At 36.2% G+C, this 17,226-nt stretch overlaps 1 non-coding gene across 1 annotated transcript; it reads left to right on the top strand.

Moving 5' to 3' along the window:
• Positions 1–636: 636 nt before the first annotated feature.
• LOC118151988 (small nucleolar RNA U13) lies at positions 637–739 on the top strand. Its single transcript, XR_004740374.1, has one exon. It is a non-coding gene; the product is annotated as a small nucleolar RNA U13 (small nucleolar RNA).
• Positions 740–17,226: the final 16,487 nt, after the last annotated feature.

Raw genomic sequence — 17,226 nt, 5'->3', positions numbered from 1 at the left:
GTTTTTGTTGTCAATTCTTTTTTTCCCCCTTCTCTCTCCTTATCTTTCTTTAAATTCAAACTGTAGATTCTGGTGTAGAGTAGACAGCACAGTATGTCTATTAGACAAAGGACCTGGGCTGAGTTGGGGTTGACTAATATTTCTAGCCTGTGAGATTTTCCTTATGACTCATTAGACACTAACCCTTGTGTCACAAAAAGCCAAAAATACACCTTGGTTACCTATGTTTCCCTATATGTAAGATGTGATCCAAAAATGCAATGTATATGAGTAGATCTCTGACCAAAACTGCAAAGGAGCCAAAATTAACTTTTGATCCTGCTAAATTTTCTTTTCTGAACTTTTGCCTTTTCATTTTTCATTCAATTATACACAGCCCCGATAATGACCTATTTACAGCTATGTAAATCTACTAATTTCACCTAATGACACTCTTACTCAAGTACTCTATTCTCCAAAACTAAATATCTACTGCTCATTCAACCCATCCATAGTCTAAATTCTGATTATTCTGAGCTCTGCTATTGTCAACAATACGTTTATTGTGTTCTATCATTATATTCCTAGACATCAGATTATGAATGACTGATAGATAACAATTTCTAAAGTATCTACATGTAAGAGAAGTACCCATGGATCCTTTTGTAGTTTGTAAACAGGATGATAGGGTTTTCACATTTATTATGAGATGTGCTTCCCTCCAACCTTGTTATGATGTTGATGTATTATCCGTCTGATGTGAACTTAGGGGGAAAACAAGAAGCATCTATTGGCATAAAATAGTATTAAAAGATAAAGTTGCTAAATTGGAAGATAAATAGTACACATATCAGACACTTGATCATTCTTCTCTCTCCCCTGCTATCTGTGTTAGTTAAGCAGTTGTATTAAAGTTACCTAAAAGTATGAAAACAGGCCAGGTACAGTGGCTCATGCCTGTAATCCCAGCACTTTGGGAGACCGAGGTGGGCAGATCATTTGAAGCCAGAAGTTCAAGACCAGCCTGACCACCATGGTGAAACCCCATCTCTACTAAAAATATAAAAATTAGCAAAGTGAGGTGGTGGACACCTGTAATCCCAGCTACTTGGGAGGCTGATGCAGAATTGCTTGAACCTGGGAGGTAGAGGTTGCAGTGAGCCAAGATCATGCCACCACATTCCACCTTGGGCAACAGAGCAAGACTGTCTACAAAAAAGAAAATGAAAATAGACAGTAGAAGGCTGGGATAGAAACTTCTATAATTGACATGTGGCTTCCATCAGGTCCAAGGGAACCATTCCACTTGTCATCTCCTGGTAAGTGGGAAGAGAAGGAAAATACACAGATTATTTGACTCTCATCCCATTGACCAGACATAGTCACACGTCCACACAAACTAATAAGGAGGCTGGGAAATACACTTTCTAGCTAAGAAAACATATTACTAAATGAAAGTGTCATACTTTAAACGAATATGATCATTACATTACCACAGAATAGGAGAGTGGTTAGTGTTATACAAAGACACTGGCACACTAATTGGCCAAATAAATAGAGAATTTGGTCCACAAAACAGTACCATAAGAGGCATTTGAAACAATATTACCTGTAAAGCTTTGATTCATATATTGACTGCAACCTTACATGGTTATTTCTTGAGGTAAGCCCAAAAAAGGCTTCACTTGGCTACTACCCCATGTACCACAAAAAGCAAAGATAGAAAATATGTTCTCATCAATTTTGCAGATGACACAAATGTGAGCAGGGAAGTGACTTCACAAGAGAAGAGAAGTGAAATTCCATAAAATCTGACCAGACTAAAATCGTGAGCTGGAATTAAAAAAACAGAAATTTAAAGATATTAATGGAAAGTGACTTTAAGCTGAAAGTACTGTACAAGTATAAAATGACTTAGCAGTTCGCATACTAAGGATATATAGATTCCCTTAAGAATAAATCCAATAAGCATTAGCCCTGTGGCATAGCTCTCCCAAGAGCTAAATCCATTTAAATAAGGCAAGTCATCCTTCTACTAAATGCTGCATCAGAATGAACACATCTGTGTGGTTGTCACTGGGATGAATGCTACATTTGAAGGGGGACTGCAACAGTATGGAATACATAAACATAGGGGCAGTGATTTCATATGTGGAATGATTGAAAGAACTATAAATATTTTTCTTGAGGAAGACAAATCTTATAAGGGACAATGAGTGATGACAATCTTCACATATTTAAAGAATTGTCAACAGAGTGTAAAGCCCTCTAGGGCCAAACTGGAACAATTGGGTTATACAGAGATGGATTTTAAACTTAGCATAGAAACGGCATTTCCAATCATTAGACTATTTTTTAAATGGTTTGTCTTTGAAAGGAGGAAAGTTTCTAATACATATTCTTTCATGATCTCTAAGGTTTCTTCCATCTCAGAGATTCTATAAAGTCATTTTGCATTTTTGAACAAAGTGTTTCCTTCAGCGTTACATATGCATAAATTCACAGGAACATATACCAATATGCATAAAAGTAGTCCATTAGAAATAAGATAAACAGCACTGATATTGGTTGCCTAGTGGGGTGTACTGCCCAACTACTCCTACCACCAATCTTTCACCTTTGCCATGACATTTTCTTCTCTAAGGGTGTGGTTAAAACATAATTATGGCTATTGAAATGTATGTGTCTAACACAGCATAGAATATAAGAGGCCCCTGAATAAAGGGGACTTTTCCTTTGACCATTTAGAATGCTTAAACAGTTGACATATTTATGCAGCATCAAGGAGTAGGTGGTAGGCAGCTTTGAAAACTAAACTACCGACTGCAAGTCATTAGGAAGCCAGTATGCATTTTTTTCACTGCAATTTCAACATTATAGTTACGATCACATGGTGCTTATTTCATCATTTGGGCATAATGATATAAGCATGTCCTTGAAATCAGATGACTTGAGTTTAAGTAATTGTCCTTGGACAATTTGAGTTTTGTGAATTTTAGTAAATCACTTAGTCTCTTTTATCCTTGATTTCTTCATTTTTAAATGAGAATAATGACTGTCTTATAGTGTTATCCTAGATGTCAAATTATGTAACCATGCAAAACATTTTATAAATTATATATAACTAAGATATTATTAATATTATTCCTGGAAATGGTATCAAAGACTAAATTTTCTCTTATTTTAAAATTTCTTATTTATCCCTGTGGATTATCTGTATCCTCTTTTCAATTGCAGTCTGGCTTTTCTCTGCCACCTGTCATATATCTGGGCCAGTTTTTGCATTCCCACATTTGTTCCTCCATCCATTTTCATCAATTACTACTTTTTCAAATTAAAATTTGTTTTAAAAAGATGAAAGAAAAGTGGCTGTGAAACAGTATGTAAGCAGAAGTCCAAATACAACTACTCTCTAAATGAATAGAAAGCATTGGACAAACCCAAATAGCAGAAAGTTAGCTAGAGCTCAAAAATTCAGAAGGCTTTGGAGGATTCAGAAGATTATAACCTGCTTAATACTTAGAAGAACTGGCAATCCACCAGTAGGGAAGAAATTAGTCACTGCAATGCCCCACATATCTTTACTGTTGTCACCACTTCATCTAACTTAGCTCCAGAAACTTTTATGTTGGACATCAGATAATCACTCTCATCTTCTGGGGAGTATGTCTGTCCCAGGGACAGAAGCAGATAGAAATGTGGAAATCTGAGATAAAGAGAGTTGAGCAATTACTCCTTACCAGTCGTAGCAGTGACCACTGGAGTGGAGTGACTAAGATGCCCATGTCCTTTCCGTTCCTGGCACAGAGAAAGATAACCAAGGAGAAAGATGCTCACCCTGTCCCACCTGAGGTTCAAGTTTAGTCAGCTGAAATGAAAGGTCCAAACCACCTTAATGATGGTGAATAAACTTGCTGAGCTGCTATAAAGAAGAGGAGGTCATTGAATAAACTAGTTTGCATTCTAGGCATCTTGTCTTTAAAATGAGAATTGTGATGAGTAAACTTTTGAACTTAAATTGCAGGCCCAGAAGAACAGCTATTTACAAAGAAGCTCTCTTTTCGTATACCTGTTGGCCATTTGTATATCTTCTTTGGAAAAATGTCTATTCAGGTTCATTGTTTATTTTTTAATTGGACTATTTGTTTTTTGATTGGTTTGGGGATATTTTTTGTTTGATTTCCACTATTGAATTGTATAAATTCTTTACATATCTTGGATAGTATATAATTTTTATTTTTTAACTATGCTTTAGTAATACTGAAAAAATAGTAAAATAAAAATAAAAGCTACAAGAGGACTCTATTCGTCTCTAAGTATTTTTCAAATTCTCTATGATTTAGAAAGGAAAACTGGAAACTGCCATCCACAGTTACTTACATTAAAGCATCATCTCAGTATTCTTGAGGTCAAGTGAAGATTTGGTCCTTAGAGCTCATTACAAGTGTAAATTGTGTACTAAAGTGGACAACCTTGTAAGTCAGCATATTCTACGTCCAAGGTGCAATGAGGGCCATAGTCCTTTAAATGCAAATGAAAATTTGCAAAATGAGAATGCATAAATTGAGATTGGCAAAAAAGGTGACACTTCAAATACTGTTAAAACTGCAGATTTGGGTGGGTATGGTGGCTTACACCTGTAATCCCAGCATTTTGGGATGTTGAGGCAGGCAGATCATTTGAGGTCAGGAGTTTGAGACCAGCCTTGACAACATGGTGAAACCCCATCTCTACTAAGAATACAAAAAAATTAGCTGGCATGGTGGCACATGCCTGTAATCTCAGCTACTGGGGAGGCTGAGGCAGGAGAATCACTTGAACACAGTAGACAAAGGTTGCAGTGAGTTGAGATTGTGCCACTGCACTCCAGCCTGAATGACAGAGTGAGACTCCATCTCAACAAACAAACAAACAACAACAAAAACTGCAGATGTTTCTGATATTAACCTCAAAAGCCATAGTTGACACATTTAGAAAATTTACCTTCCTTGAACTAGAAAGGAAATGCTGGGGTAATATTACATATCGCTCTTGTATAGGTAGCACTTACAGTTTCTCAGAACAGAAATTCAGAAACATCTTAAGCCCCTCTCTATTGACTCCTCTAGTCAAAGTTAATTAGTCCTACCTCCATGTTCTTAAATATCTTGTACACATGCTAATTGTAGTGCTTATCACACTGAATTTAACAAAAAGTAAATGAGCAGGTAGTTCGTCCATTATAGATGGCTTTTCATACTGAATGTCAATTTCATTTCACTGAATGACCTACACTAAAATATCCCCTTTATCATTCAGTTTTTCCTTATTCACCAAATTGTGCCAAATACTGTTTGGGCTCACAGGAGATATATGAAGGATAAACATCAAAACACATCTTTGCAATTCGAAGGGATACATACTATTTTAATAAATCAACTTTGAAGTATGTGAGAATCAGAAGGATCACAGAGAGAAAGTAGGAGTAGCATGAGACATGAATCTAAGGGAAAGTCGGGGTTTTGCATGTAGCTTGGAGGCATTATAGACACGTTGGACTGCAATTACAGCATTTCAGTTTTACCCACTGGGCTTCACATTTCTCAGAGCCAAAAATAATGTTTTAATCTTGTGTTCATTTGCTAGGGCTACTGTAACACAGGACTACAATTTGGGTGGCTGAAAAGAATCGACATTAATTGTCTCACAGTTTTCGTGGCTAGGAGTTCAAACTGAAGGTTTTGGCCAGGCCATGTATTCTGTAAAACAATCTAGAGGAGGATCATCACTGCTTCTTCCAGCTTCTGGCAGCCAAGGCTAGCTGCAGCATAACTCCAGTTTCTGCCTCCAACTTCACATGCTGGCCTCCCTGTGGATGAGGTGGTATCTCTTCATTTGCATCTCTGTGCCTGCACGTGGCATTCTCCTTTCTCTGTGCTTCTGTGTCCACAGTTCCCTTTTCTTATAAGGGCACCATTCGTACTGGATAAGGGCTCACCCTAATGATTTCATGTTAACTTGACGACATCCGTAAAGACTGTTTCCAAATAAGGCCATATTCAAAGATACTCCCAATAAGACTCCAACATATCTTTTGGGGGGATAGAGTTTAACTCAAAAATTCATAATTAGAACCCCAATATTTATCAGAGAATATACAAAATTCTAAGCATTCAGTACATGTTAGCTAAATTAGAAAATACTCATTTTTACATCCTACTATAACCCTCACATTGTCATTTAAAGTTGTATAATTTATTGTTGATTCAGGAAAATTGAGAAATAAATGATTACCATCATCTGAGAAATATTCAACCTACTTGAAAGTTGTTGTCATCCTTAACCATGTCTTTTTCCAATTAAATTATTCAAATACTTTTACCTTCTATATAAATCCTATTTTACGGTTCCTCAATCATCTTGTTACCACCCACTGTATCCTAAGATGGAACTTACAATTTATCCTTTCAGAAATACATTTCGGCTTACTTCAGACCTCTAAAATGTTTATATGCACAATATCACTTTTTCTAAACTCTGTTTCCTTTGTAACTTATTTTTTCCATGTAGCTCTCGTGGAGACAGTGAAGGCTTTATAATAAATTTGGATTTGAATTTAATAATTTTTTCATGTGGAATTGTCAAAAACATGGCCAGAAAGTTTTTCTATGAACTTGCCGACTTTTTGTCCTTTTTACTTTAAAATGAGAAAAGAGTCACACTGAAAACTGCAGAAGTTAAACTGGCATGTTTCACCTAGTCCCCCCAAGGTAACTTCAGCTGTGTTTTGGTAAATGCCGTGAGTCACAGGGCTCTCTCTCGGTTCAAAGCTCTTTGGTACCTATGGGTCTTATTTCACATCAGAAGCAGCTGGATTTCACACCTACATTTGTCACCCTTCCAGATCCTTCCTTCTGAGCTTATTAACACCATCCAGCAGCTACCTTGAAGATATACTGCCAGGAAAAATACATGTTTTCTGCAAGGAGCAAAAAGGTTTTCTATTCCCATATGTCAGCACTTCAGTTCAGGCCCATTGCCAATAGCTAATAGCATTTAAACAATAGTTCATTCACGTGAGAGTTACGAAAATGTTCCTCTTTGGAGATGATTCACCAGATATTGTTATTCAAAAGTGAGAAGAAAATTAGTTGATTTTTTGCATCTAAAAACTACTGAAGCACATTGAAAATGAAGCTACAGATCCGGTTCCTATCCATGCTTCACACCAAACTTGCTATTTGACAATGAATTTTCACATGACGTTTCAACATTTCCCTTTTCTCATATGTAAAATTAAGAGAATACCATCTTTTTACCTACTCATTGTGAGGCTAAGGAGATATTATGTGGGAAATCACTCTAAAATTAGATGTTACTCAAATTTCAGATGTTACTCATATTCCAACCTGGAAGTTTAAAAAAAATAAAATCTGTAAATCAAGAAAGGTGATTAAAGAGAATCATTGCTGATTAATGATTATGCACCTGATTTCTTATTTTATTGTTGCATTTTAGGAAATTAGCTATTTATGTTCTACTCACGTGTTGTTGTATGTACATAAACACATAATCATCACCCCATCTTTAAGGCCAAACTTTGATGCTATCTTCAACATGAAGCCTTTACCAAGCCCTTGGTCAACAGGGCTAGCATTCTCATTCAATCATAATTGTGTTATACGTATCTTATTTCTCTTACAAACTCAGAAATTGCTTCCACAAATCAATTCAGTAAATATCAAGGTCTATATCGTGTTTATTTATATGTGTATACCCCAGTGTGCCTACCACAGTGGCTTGTCACAAATAAATATTTATTGAATTTTTTTGGATAGAGAAGTCATGATGGAAAAACAGTAAATCATTTATACTGACTACAACCGTCTGGTATTATTTGACTGCAGAATAAGAAATCTAATATATTACATGTGAGGTGTTGTTTTAAAAGCATTTGAAAATAGATTTTGAAAGAGATGTTAAAAAGAGTGAACAGCCAGTGGAGTTTTTGAGTAGAGGACTGATGTTCTCTATGCATGAATTCAGTTTCAGATAAATACACTTAATTATCTGATGGAAAATGTCACCACAAAATATTACAATTCAGAGCGAATACAGAAGTTCAAATTATTGAGAGATCAATGTGATGAGTACCCTTGAAAAGGTCAAGATTCTCAAAAAACTATTTGAATTTGTCATTAGTAATAGTATTCTGGAGGGAGAAATGTAATTGTGTGATATCTTGAGGTGATAAGTTGTCTTTTCAGGGGTCTGTTAGGGCAAAGGTAGAGTTCATAAGAAAAATGCACTTCTGATTTATATCCCTAAACTTTGCAGGATTTGTTCTGGCGTTTAAACAAATATTAAAATACACCGCTATGGACAGGAAGCCTTTGTTCTCCAGTGATAACCTTGCTGCTTCTTCCACTTCTCCGTGGGATATAAAGAAGGTCATTTTCTAGAATAAAACTCACTCTTATGTTCATGCTTCATCACACGGATTGCTGAAAATTGGTAGTCTCTGCTCTTCAGCATGGGACACAGACCCCTGTATTCGACACTGTGAATTGGTTCTGGTAAGTAGAGGACAAAAGACACTTAGATCATGTTGCTGGGCTCAGTTAGCTAGCTTTGCTTTTTGGATGTGTGATGTATAAGGGAATGCACTTCCCGGATCCTCAATAAAGTACTTGTCCCAGCTACTGAGAGTGCTGTCAGCACACAGCCTGCATGTGTTTGCCCTTCAGAAGTCGCTTAAGCTTCAGAGAACCACCTTGGTCAGGTTCACACCCTTCAGACCAGGGGTCCATATTAACTGATAGATTGAAGCAAGATTATGAAGGTCAGGCCATTTCAGCCTAACTTAGGAAAATTGTGATGACTCATTTTAGCTCTAGAGTTCCCTATGGGGTTAGGTGAAGCTGTTGTTGGGCCTGTTTTGCACCTTGACTTCTCCCTTGGCCCAATGTTGCTTCTTTAGCCTGCCTTCTACAAGTATTGACTACAGAAAATCCCATAATATACATCCTGCACATTAAACTTTATGCTAAAATTGGCTTTGGAGAATCCTATGTGCAATAGGGTGAAACAGACAAACGTGTAGAGTGACTTTTCTTAAGTCACAGCAAGGATTCAGAGGACATAATAATCCTGCTAGAGAGAATTCTGGGCAGTATAGTTTATAGGAATGTCCTCAGCAGGACAAAGCATGACATGGGTGAAGCTAGGAAAGGTAAGCTTGTCAAAGTGAGAATGGCACAAAAGGAAGCAGGAGACACAGGTGACTTTGAAGTTACAAAGACCACAGCTGAATGTAGCTGATCACTGGCAGTAGGAGGGTGTGACTACCACTAAGAACATTGAATGATAGCAAGAGAAAGGTGGATTTCATTTGGTCATCAAAGAAAAATTAGTGATGTTTAAAAAGAACATGAGAATTATGTTTTAGGAAACTGAAGGAGACTACCAAGGACAATTGGTAGTCTCTGCTCTTCAGCGTGGGACACAGACCCTTGTATTCGACACTGTGAATTGGTTCTGGTAAGTAGAAGACAAAAGACACTTAGATCATGTTGTTGGGCTCAGTTAGCTAGCTTTGCTTTTTGGATGTGTGATGTATAAGGGAATGCACTTCCCGGATCCTCAATAAAGTACTTGTATGTAAAGTGAATTTGAGAGGGAGGAAAGACGGAGACGCCGAAGATGACATTAGAAAGCTGTTAAAACAATCCTGCCATAATGAAAGCCAGAATGTAAAATTTAAAAATTACATGTATGTGCGTGTATGTGTGCATATAGAGACAGAAACAGAGAAAATTTGAAAGAGGAGATGGTGGGGAGAACTGTATTACAAGAGGTGCAACATGGGAATTAAATTCAGCAATAATCCTTCTATAATCTAAATGCCAACAACCACTTAATGAATACTATTTACTGAACACCAAAATAAACCCAGAATTTTACCAAGAATGTTTAGGTATATTTCATTATTTTAATACCCCCTTTGATGTAGCTATTTCCCTTTATAATTTGTAAATAAAAAGACTAAATTTAGAATGTTTAAGAACCCAGTCTATTGTTACACAGTTAATAAATATCAGAATTGGAATTCGAACACAGGCTGATTTAAATTAATTTTCAGTACCCTTAACCAGGATACTACCACAGATCTAAAATATAAATATTTTTTATTTAAAAAAAGTTTTCTTTTATTAGTAAGTAATAAAAATTGCAGATAATGCATGCATGATTACTTATGGCTGCCAACATATTTTTGAACTAGTCTAACTCTAAGGCATTATACCACATGAATACAGGAGTCCAAGGGGAGTACATGATTTAAAACTAAACCTGCCAGGCAAATACAAGTTACCTCTTCTTCTACTGGCATAATCTGTTATCATATCGTGTGTATTCATTCATAAACATGTCTTTGTATTTAGGTAGGAGCAGAAGTTCTTCGTCCTCTACTTCAGCAGTCACGTTCTTCAAAGACTCATCGGTCTCTTCACTTTGAAGTTTCATGCCCCTGGAAGAAAGCATCTCATGTTCCCAAACTGCTTTGTATTATTTTCTCTGATATCCAGTCCCCAATGGAAAAGCAACCTTGCAGCAGGTCAATGATAAAAATGGACAAAACGTTTGCGATCTGGAACCTGGAACTGACATTGGGCCAGTAACAGAGCTGCATTAATCATTATAATAAAGATTTACCAAAAAGGACATATAGAACAGTATTCATATTACATTATCATTTACATTATAAGTCCCCAATTATGTCTAGAAGGAGATACCAAGTCATATCTTAAAATATTACTTCATTCAGAATGACAGTGTATTTAGACAACAGAGCGATTTGTTGAATGATATAAAACCTACTTACCCCTGTTGGGCAGCTGTGTCCCAACAAGCCTATTCAAATATCTTTATATATACACATTAATTTTATAATCTAGAGTTCAGTTTACAAAAGGGGCCTATTTACAAATTTCTTAAACTCAACTGATGGTATATTTATGTATGCCATATACTTTGCTTTTATAGAAGAGGTTAATGACAAATCTAGAACCTCTTTGTCACATCTGTAACAGGAAAGTATTGAAACTTGGAAGAGAGCTATAAGGTCAGCATGGATTCGTCGGAAGGCATCTTGGTCACCTTCCATGGAAAAGCAGCTGCCATGTCAGGTGTGCATCTGTGTCTTAGCACACCCTCTTTGTTTTCAATCTCTTAGGCCCCAAAATCAACCTGAGGCCACAGACAGAACTGCTATTCAAGGCAACATCACACACAAATAATTCATTAATGTGCTGCAGGAAATCACAAATAGTGTAAGGGTGGTCCCACAAAGAACTATGGAACTGTGTTCACTCCTGTAACTATCACCAGGAAACTCTTCAGATAACATGCTTCCAATTGTTTAAAATAAAAGATATGATATTAAGTCTCAACATTCTGAAAGATGTCCTTGTGGTGACAGGTCAATTGCATGGAATAATTATTCCAAGTAGAAAATCAAGCAGGTTGGCAATAATGTATTTTGTAATACATACATGCAGTACACCTCACACACACAAGAAAAATGAGATTCCCCAAGGAAGCATTAGGCTTGTGTTTGGGTTTCTTGAGATCATGAGATGGATATATGTTGTTTGAGAAATCAGTATCTTGAAGTAGCATATAAATAACTAATGTATGCTCATTAGGAACTTCCAGAAGTCTTTAAACTGTCCTTTGATGAACACACATGATTACAATGTAGCTAGCTCCTTCTTCTTACTCAGCTTTCGGCTTTTCTATCACTCCTTTGGATATCATGCCTTCAGAAGGCCTTCCTTGACCACCCAGTCAAGAAAAGTAACTCTTTCTCTTCAACACGTTATGTGCTTTAAAAATTGTCAATAACCCATCACCTCTTGATATGTTCCTTCTGTTTACTTATGTAATTATTTTCTCTCTTTCCCAGCTAGAATTTCAGCTCTACAAAAGTACAATCTGCTTTCATTTTCTTCACCATTATACACTTAATATCTTGATTTCCATGTAAATCAAGATACTGTTTCTTCATATAAGTGTGTGGAAAAATATTTTTAAGTTACCTCAAGCCAGGGTGATGTTTCAACTAATGTTTATTAAGGACACATAACGTTCCCCTGACTCTTAGTTAGAACCAATAATTATACCATTTACTCTTCATAACCATCCTGTGAGGTGAGCATTAACATGGATTCTACAGATGAGAAACCTAAGGTTCAGAACATATTGGAGTTTGTTTTCTTTATATTCCAATGTCCCAGATGGTACATTTCCATACAATCTATCACCTGATTACACACTTGTTTTTGTTTCTAGCATTTGCTATATTTGGGGCTACATACCCAAGTGTACTTTAAGCTCCTTAATGATAGGGATAGTATATTCTATTGGTTTTGTCTCCATAGTAGTGTTCATGATAGTTGTGGGCATGTAGATGTTGACAGGTGGTTGAAGTGGTTATATAGAAAGATGGAAAATGTATGCCCATAACTGGGAGTGGATCGTGATCCTTCGTACAGGTCACAGAATCTCTCCTCATATCCTCCAAGGAATGGATCTCTAAGAACTGAGGATCAACTCACATACCTAGTCTGACTTAAAGTTAATATGGAATCACACAATTCTCTATTCATTGATATTCCTTGAGGGAAGAAAAGCACGTACGGTTGCACTGTATCCCTACCTTTGCTTTGTATATACTTCACTAATTGTTCTGTCTGTCCTTATCCCTATTATTTCATGCCTGTCCTTATCCCTACTCTCACTGATATCAAAATCTAAAATAAACATGCAGTTTCTCTCAAAAAGACTGGTGCAGGAGCTACCTCCTGGAAACAACATTTTGGTTATATTTCTTAGGGTTTTTTGTTTGTTTTGAGACAGAATCTCACTCTTGTTGCCCAGGCTGGAGTGTAGTGGTACAGACACAACTCACTGCAGCCTCGACCTCCTGGGCTCAAATGGTCTTCCTGCCACTTGTAGCTGGGACTATAGATGCATGCTGCCATGCCTGGCTAATTTTCCTTAGTTTTTGTTGAGATGGGGTCTTGCCATCCTGCCCAGGCTGGTTTCAAACTCTTGGGCTCAAGTTATCCTCATGCTTTGACCTCACAAAGTACTGGAATTACAGGCAGGAGCCACCATGCCAAGCCTTAAGCAAGGCTTACAAATACAGAAGCCTGGTCCTTAATCTGTAGAATGAAAAGTATTACTAGTTTTAAGCCTGTGTTGATGATTCTGGCTTCCTTCCAGTAAACAAGACAGAGAACAATGAAGGCTCCAGTCCCTTCTAAATCTAAGACTGTGTGGTCCACAAGGCTTGGGTGTAACTGTGATGTTAATAAAAAACAGTTATCATTTACTGAAGTATTGAGAATGCATCAGGCACTTTAGGGCATTAATCTAATCACCCTCCCAAGTATTTTAATGTCTACATTTACAGTCTAGGAAACTGAGGAACAGAGAGGCTGAGTAACTTCTGTAATGTCATGTAGTCAGTTAATGGCTGATGCAAAATTTTGGCAGAAGATGCTGCAACTGCAATGCCTGAAATCAAGATATGAGCAAGTTCTACTGGGTGTATCTTCCTTCTCCAAAATAAATTCAGAACATGTAGATCATATGAATGCAATAAATTTCTTCCCATTTAAATTTGGTCTACATGTGCTTTCTAGCAAATTATGATGAACTAAACATGCTATTGCATGCACTTTGGGTAACCTTCAAAAGGGAGGTAATTGAGAACAGTTATTACCAGTTGTATAATTCTAGCACATAGTGACATTTTAATACCATGATTGATAAATAAAATGGATGTTACAGTTTGAATAATACTGTCCTTTAAGATTCCTAAATTAATAATATAGGCTCATTATTTTAGGTGATTCTATTGTCACACATAGCCATGATATATTCCTTTTCCATTATATCTGGTATAAGATATGTATAAACTACTGAAAATATAGTTTATCTCAATGAAGTAATTATATATTCAATATAATTAATGCATTTCGACTAACGTAGGATTCCTAATGAGTAGAAATTTCTTCCTTCTTGCTTTCCTAAAATATAGCTCTAGTTAGCCAAAGGAAAGAAACTAGAGGAAATACAGTTATTAAATTACCCAGTTTAGTAAGGATACTTTCCTTGAACTCCACCTTTTTTAATAGACAATTTCTTCCTTAATTAGAATTCATTATTCATTCCTAGTATTTCTAGTTTTTCTTTTTGCCCTTTAATAAGACAATTTTATCAATTCCAGAGATGATTATTAAAGATTACATTGTATTTTTTCCAAAGATTTTTGAATGTGTTACAAAAATGTGAAAGACTTAATTCAAAGAGGGAAATGGATTCTCTTGGCACAAACACATGGCACTTGTATACAAATTGTTCATTTGAATCACAAAACCCATAAATATAGGCTGGGTAACATATTTGCACACCAACCAAAATATAACCTGAAACTATATTATCATACTTCAATTGCTTTATTTAGAACACCATTTTTAAAATTAGCTATAAAATATCACACTTAAAATTTGTGTATGTAATAAACTGTATGTATTTGTAATCAGGAGACCATACTTAATAGATGACTTACTTGGAAAAGCAAATTAAGCAAAATCCATTATTTATTTTTCTAGTGAAAGAATAGAAAAATCTGGCAAAGGAGTGAGCTGTCAAATATGTAACTCATTTTAAATTACTATTGGGTTTTCCTTTGTTTACATGACAATAGTAGTCCTCCTCTACAATAGTACAAAATGTTTTTCCCATTTTCAGAATTTCTATTTGAGACTTAGCACGAGCTCCAAAACTACAGTGTGCCTCCCCATGCAACTAACTCTACATCTTCCAATTTACAAAAAAGGGAACGGACAGTGCTGTTAAAATCCACACTTTCAGAGCAGATTCTTTTAGAATAGTTTTCTGGTGTATGTTCATAAGTGTTCAGCATGTGCTTAATATTTATATTTTATGAGTTGATTATTTTATTTATACATCAAGCATGGCACATTCACCAGGAAAAGCAAAGCAATGTGGCAAATAGACCATTTGTCATTTGGATCTGATGAATTATTAAATCTTATCAATTTGTCCAGTTTCAACTTATCTAGGAATATACAAAAGCCTGATTTCAGAGACACGTTTTAATGCATTTATTTTCCATACAGAAAATTGTATCATCTGGTGTGAAAGAAAAGAGATTTTTATTTTAGAAAGGCATAATTTCTAGCTTAGAAATGACCACAAGAGGTTTTGTACAGTTTGTGTTTATAAAGTCACATTGCAGAGTGTTGATAGAAATAAGCAGATAAATCAATTGATTAATCTATGACTTATAGAGTGGATGATGCCAGGTCAACTTAAAAGGCTTTGGTATTCTCTTAGAAAAATTTATGCACAGCTTTCAATTAATGCTACATTATTTTGTATATTCTGACATATTCATTTGTATTGCTCCCCAGGAATTTAATGAGGGCAGGTTTTTCCTCTCTCCATAGACCTCAAGGTCTTCGAAACTAAAGAATCCATCTCTTCACTCCCAAGGTATTTAATTCTGTGCTCTTAACACAGTAGGATATAAATTCTTGTTAAGTAAGGTAAATCTGTGTGAATAGACCTTTGACAACTGTTAAGATATTCTCTCATTCATGAAGAGTTCAAGCATTTTCAAGAAATATTTTCCATTCAATATATTCAATATGTTTGTAAAAATCTGTCATTTAGGTTTTCAATGACTATGCATATGAGAATTTGAGTGTGGTCTTCAAATTGGTGTTAAGGTGACAATATTGGTGTAATTATTTTAGAAAAGATAAATTGTAAATGATGCTAATTCCAAAGATCGATGGAGTGCACCTATGTGCCAGGGAGAGTACTAGATATGTAAGTAGCTTACAGTGTAATGGTGGGGACAAAATTCCAAAATCAAATTATTCCAATATATTACAGTGTCTTGGCCAAGTTTTCTCCAAAAATTATAGCCTTGGGTAAAGGTCTGAATATTAGCAAGTTATATGGGAATATGATCCCAGGAAGCAGAAGTATAGAATGGGGAAAGTTAACATGCTGGGATTATCTGAGGAGCCTTACAAAGAGCATTTCAGAACTCAGCCCCAACCATCAGAAAGAGAAGTATTTATCTGTCAGCTCCAGTTACACATCAGTCAAGGGTGATTCCCTTGGCATTAATTTCAGAAAAATTCAGGTTGCATGTATATGAGTGTTGGCAGGTTCTCATAGTCATCCCACATTAATGCAACCGAGAATCCAGGGGCAGCAAATGGGCAGTGAATGAGAGGGAAGAATCACTGGCCTAAAGTGAAGTACTGCCGAGCTGCGCATGGACGACATCAGACCAACATTTCTTGGGTTCTCTCATTCCTGTTGGAACGTGGTCTGAATGACAAGGTGGAGTGAGAGGATATTGAACTGTCCAATACATAAGGTAAATGCTAAGATCAAAGGCAGTGTCAAAACAAAGAGGAGGAACCTTTTTAGCCAAACCTGAGCTTTAGGGAATACTTCTGAGATAATACTATGCCTAGGTTAAAAAGAAAATAAAACGTAAGATGATATTAGATGCTAAGAATGGAATGGACCCTAAGGATTGTGGTTGAGAATATAAGGCTTTAAGTACCCTAAGCTACAAATTCAAAACCACCAGCTACCTCTCCATGGGACTTGCTGAAATGAGAGCCATTTCACAGTACCAAAGTCACTCCACCCTTTGCCCACATAACAGGAATGTGTTACCTCTTGATAAAATATGATGTTCAGGAAGAGAGGTCATTTACTCCTTTAAAATCCCTGTGGAAGAGCAGTGCTTTCATCTTCCAAACCAAGAGCCCACAAGAGTCACTTGGCTGGGTATGTTCTGGGTCACTGTATCTGAAAAGAGGATTAGGAGAGATTTCATGGTGGGCACTTCTAGAAGTGAAGTCCCACAAGATGCTCTGGCTCTCAAGTGGAACAGTCCTTTGAATTAAGCTTCCTCATTGTGTCTGATTTTTGAGGACATCCCTTATTTTCCTACTGCCAGAAATAGCTTTTTGAAAAAGCAATGCTTTTCAAAAGACTTAAAACAAATCATGAAGAACAATAGCTATGTACATTAAATATAACATCACTTATTTCACCTTCTTAAATACTTCTTTCAGTCCTGACAGAGACCACAATTAATTTGGAGCTTCTCATTTATTATTTTTTGGACATTCTGCTACAATA

Source organism: Callithrix jacchus, chromosome 2 (assembly GCF_049354715.1).
Source record: "Callithrix jacchus isolate 240 chromosome 2, calJac240_pri, whole genome shotgun sequence".
NCBI lineage: Eukaryota > Metazoa > Chordata > Mammalia > Primates > Cebidae > Callithrix > Callithrix jacchus.
Note: the sequence above shows the minus strand (reverse complement) of the source record. Positions and strands in the feature narration are given on the sequence as shown.